This window comes from Schistocerca nitens, chromosome 3 (assembly GCF_023898315.1).
Source record: "Schistocerca nitens isolate TAMUIC-IGC-003100 chromosome 3, iqSchNite1.1, whole genome shotgun sequence".
Taxonomy (NCBI): domain Eukaryota; kingdom Metazoa; phylum Arthropoda; class Insecta; order Orthoptera; family Acrididae; genus Schistocerca; species Schistocerca nitens.
In genome coordinates, this window is record NC_064616.1 from 860211612 (window position 1) to 860216828 (window position 5217).

A 5217-nucleotide genomic window follows, 5' to 3' on the forward strand; every position below is an offset into this window, starting at 1 on the left:
TACCGTGTAGTAAACGCAGTGCCAAACCAACCAAAAGAAGCTTTATGCAGCTCCCTTAGAATGAAATGATAATTAAATCAAGACTCTAAGCTGTCCACAGGCCTTGATATACATCAACAGTGTAGGGAAGCAGCCTACTCACGCTGTAGTAAATTCACATCAGTCTTTCCACTGTGTGCCAGCCAGTCCGCTGTAACTAGCTCTGACGTCATTAATGTTGCGCAATACTTTAAAAATCAAGCAAATAACCTAAAACGGTTCTAGCATGTCAGGAGTAATACTAAAACAACATGTGTTGAATATCAGTTCGATAACTTTAGCCATTTTCGAAATTTGGACGTTTTTCTGTAAAAATCATTGGCGCAACAGAAAAGAGCTAGAGAATTAAAAATTGATAATTAGATTCATTTTTCATAATTATTTAATAAAAACAGTCTTCTGGATCTCACAAATTAAGACTTTAGTGGAAATTCATGATTTTCTGGTTTTCGTCTTAAAACCTAAGGAAGCAAGATAGATTAAGTAGGCTAATAAATAAGGCTAGGATGTTTATATTTAAGTAGAATTGAGATCCGCTATCACCATAAGGATGTGAGAAGTTTCATTTGAATACCTATAAAACTATAGCGATAGCGTATCTCCAAAGGGCCAGTTCAGAGCTCGTCTACTGCGTGCAGTGTAATTAAATTAATTCTCTCACCCAAAATATTTAACTTAGCCACGTCAAACTTTTATTATGATTACTTACCTGTGTGTTGAATGCACATTTAAATTGAGAGCTTCATCGGCCATCAGTAAAAGAAGCTACGATTTATTCGGTAACTTAAAGTGGTGCATTACTAGCCCAGCGGCTAGTCGGGAGAGCCGATTTGATCAGGCGTTCCCTTAGCGTCCGCACCGCGGCTTTATATATAAGAACGCTGCGCGAGGAAGCAAGGCCCCAGTTCTCTCCAGACGCTGAATAACACGCCATCTGTGTCGGGAGTCGAGTCGCGTCGCGTCGGTATCATTGCTACAAACAGCCTCGGATACTGTATTAAGTTACTCGGGATACGTGTAACCATGAAATCATTTTCGAGTGAAGTGTTAATTCTGGGTTGACTTTAATTATCGATCTTCAGTTTGCGTATTGTCGTATTTTCACGTGCCGTCGCGGGACAAACATTCTACCATTAGTTAGCGTGGCGTTTGATGAACCTTATCATCAAATTATGGCGAGTATTCATTTAAACATTTAATTTGGACATTTATAGTGGCATCAGCGCATTAGACTCTGAACTGCTCTGTTAGTTAGATTGTGTGGATTCTTTTGTTTCCATCTGTGACTTTCAGAATACAGGACGTTTTTTCACGACTGTTTTTGATTATAAATCCCAGACAATCTCCTAATTCCTCAGAGCTATAAGCTGTAACTATAAGTGTATTCTCAGATAAAGTGGGCACTAGGAATTCTAATTACAGGCTTCACGTTTTGCTAATCACTTTCTGGTTGCCAATATTGTAGTTAGAGAGCCAGTGTTGAGAACGGCGAAAGACAGCATAAATAACCAGCATAAATAATGAGAACATTTTTAACAACAATAATTCCACCCACCGCCGCACATATGGTTAATCGGCCGTGAAATGCAGTGTTTCTACAAACAAATTTTATATAAATCAACAAACAAAAATACTATCCGCCGCCCCACAACGGGGACGGTTGAAAATGTGCGCCCCGACCGGGACTCGAACCCGGGATGTCCTGCTTACCTGGAAGACGCTGCATCCATCTGAGCCACCGAGGGCACAGAGGATAGGACGACTACAGGGATTTATCGCGTGCACGGTCCCCGTGAGACCCACATTCCCAACTTAATGTCCACACACTACATTCGTAGTGCCGCTGCCCATTACACTCACTCGCGGCAAACAATCTTACCGAGTCCCGTAAGAGTTCGGGCAATGCGTGTGCATTCAGCACAGAAGAAGGTCAATGGCCGGTTAGCCTTAACTATATGAAGATGGTATCTGTTCTTTCGGCCATGTCCGAAATATGGGGACAAGTACGACATGGCTAACCGGCCATTGACCTTCTTGTTCTGTGCTGGATGCACACGCATTGCCCGAACTCTTACGGGACTCGGTAAGGTTGTCTGCCGCGAGTAATGAGTCTAATGGGCAGGGGTACTACGAATGTAGTGTGTGGACATTAAGTCGGGAATGTGGGTCTCACGGGGAGCGTGCAAGGGATAAATCCTTGCAGTCGCACTATCCTCTGTGCCCTCGGTGGCTCAGATGGTCAGAGCGTCTGCCATATAAGCAGGAGATCCCGGGTTCGAGTCCCGGTCGATGCACACATTTACAACTGTCCCCGTTGATGTATATCAACGCCCGTCGACAGCTTAGGGTCTTGATTTAATTATCATTTCAAAATAAAAAAATGTTCAAATGTGTGTGAAATCTTATGGGACTTAACTACTAAGGTCATCAGTCCCTAAACTTACACACTACTTAACCTAAATTATCCTATGGACAAACACACACAACCATGCCCGAGGGAGGACTCAAACCTCCTCCGGGACCAGCCGCACAGTCCATGACTGCAGCGCTTAGACCGCTCGGCTAATCCCGCACGGCTATTTCAAAATAAGACTTCGATGTTCCATGCTAGACAATAACTTCTAATCTGGTAATCGCTGGATCACGATGCCAGTATGTTAAGGAATTGTCCTGGTTATCTTTGTCAGCGTCTTCTATGCCCACCTCCTGATCCATACAGGTGCGTCACAAAGAAACAAGGAGGCGCTATTGTTTGCCTGTTTTCAGAAATTACAAATTGAACTCAGTATCGATTTCAGTTTAAATTTTCATTCCAGTATTTCCGCGTCTGCATCATACCAGATGGCACTGAAGTTTATTAACGAAACCAAACCGTGAATGTTTCCCCATATTTGTACCCAAAATGTGCGTGGAGAGCAGGTAACAACACAGGGAGGTACTGTACTCGGTTAGACAGGAGCCTAGGTTGATCGCTGTTGCAACTATCTAGAAACTTGAATGAGATTTTCACTCTGCAGCGGAGTGTGCGCTGATATGAAACTTCCTGGCAGATTAAAACTGTGTGCCGGACCGAGACTCGAAGTCGGGACCTTTGCCTTACGCGGGCATGTGCTCTACCACTGAGCTACCCAAGGACGACTCACGCCCCGTCCTCACAACTTTACTTGTGCCAGTACCTCGTCTCCTACCTTCCAAACATTACAGAAGCTCTCCTGCGAACCTTGCAGAACTAGCATTCCTGAAAGAAAGGATATTGCGGAGACATGGCTTATCCACAGCCTGGGGGATGTTTCCAGAATGAGATTTTCACTCTGCAGCGGAGTGTGCGCTGATATGAAACTTCCTGGCAGATTAAAACTGTGTGCCGGACCGAGACTCGAACTCGGGACCTTTCGAGTCTCGGTCTGGCACACAGTTTTAATCTGCCAGGAAGTTTCATATCTAGAAACTTGTTTCGGCAGTCGGTTAACGGGGCTAGGGCCGACGCTAGATACCTGCAGCAGCTGTAGCATGTCCGGCGTGTTGTGCAGGGCGAGGCGCACGTCCCCGCGCACCATGTCGGCCAGCGAGCGGTAGACGACGGGCGGCGGCAGCAGCAGCGTCACCGTCATGCTGGCCGAGTAGTACGTGTTTATCAGCAGCGACAGCATGAACGTCAGCAGCACCACCAGCCGCCACGACGGCTGCGACGAGTCGTTCGCCGTCCCTGCCGCACGTTACGGGATGTGTAGCCCAGTCTCAATACTAGTTTCCTGCAACTCTCCACGCTAGTCTATCCTGTGCAAGGCTTTTCATCTCGGCATAACTGCTACAATCATATATATGACGGTAGTATCTGTTCCCTGAAGAACAGTTACCGTGGATGACCATCCAGCTTTGCTAGAAATGAAATGATAATTAAATGGACATCCTAGCTGCAAACAGGCGTTAGTGTAGGTGTCCATTTAATTATCATTTCATTTCTAGCAAAGCTGCATGGTCATCCACGGTAACTGTTCTTTAGATACTACCGTCATATATATAGTTAAAATATGGCTTCCCGGCCATTGACCTTCTTGTGCGAACACACACGCTATGCCCGAACTCGTACGGGACTTGGTAGATTAATCTGCCACGAGTAATGAGTATGTTGGGCAAACATCTATTAGGCGCACTACGGATGTAGTGGTGTGGACATGTTGGGAATGTGGATCTCACGGGGAGCGTGCAAGGGATAAGTCCCTGCAGACGCACTATCCTCTGTGCCCACGGTGGCTCAGATGGATAGAGCGTCTGCCATGTAAGCAGGAGATCCCGGGTTCGAGTCCCGGTCGGGGCACACATTTTCAACATGTCCTTATCATTTCATTGCTACAATCATTTGAGTCTGCATGCTGTATTCGATCATTGGTTTCGCTCTGCAGTCTCCGCCCTCCCTCCCACCTCCACTCCACTTCCTCCCATTACCAAATTGAGAATTCATAGATGCCTCAGGATGTGTAGTACCGGCACTTGCCGCGCAAGGTAGAACTTCCGAGGAGGTGGAAGAAAAACTCACAATAAGCCTTGAGGCATTATCTAACTACACTACTGGCCATTAAAATTGCTACACCACGAAGATGACGTGCTACAGACGCGAAATTTAACCGACAGGAAGGAGATGCTGTGATATGCAAATGATTAGCTTTTCAGAGCATTCACACAAGGCTGGCGCCGGTGGCGACACCTACAATGTGCTGACATGAGGAAAGTTTCCAACCGATTTCTCATACACAAACACCAGTTGACCGGCGCTGCCTGGTGAAACGTTGTTGTGATGCCTCGTCTAAGGAGGAGGAATGCGTACCGTCACGTTTCCAACTTTCATAAAGGTCGGCTTGTAGCCTATCGCGATTGCGGTTTATCGCATCGCGACATTGCTGCTCGCATTGGTCTAGATCCAATGACTGTTAGCAGAATATGGAATTGGTGGGTTCAGGAGGGTAATACGGAACGCCGTGCTGGATCCCAACGGCCTCGTATGACTAGCAGTCGAGATGACAGGCATATTATCCGCATGGCTGTAACTGATCGTGCAGCCACGTCTCGATCCCTGAGTCAACAGATGGGGAAGTTTGCAAGACAACAACCATCTGCACGAGCAGTTCGACGACGTTTGCAGCAGCATGGAATATCAGCTCGGAGACCATGGCTGCGGTT

General features: G+C 46.3%; 2 non-coding genes across 2 annotated transcripts; both read left to right on the top strand.

Moving 5' to 3' along the window:
• Positions 1–2258: 2258 nt before the first annotated feature.
• On the top strand, positions 2259–2333 carry Trnai-uau (transfer RNA isoleucine (anticodon UAU)). The gene has a single exon. It is a non-coding gene; the product is annotated as a tRNA-Ile (tRNA).
• A 1949-nt stretch (positions 2334–4282) lies between these two features.
• Positions 4283–4357, top strand: Trnat-ugu (transfer RNA threonine (anticodon UGU)). The gene has a single exon. It is a non-coding gene; the product is annotated as a tRNA-Thr (tRNA).
• Positions 4358–5217: the final 860 nt, after the last annotated feature.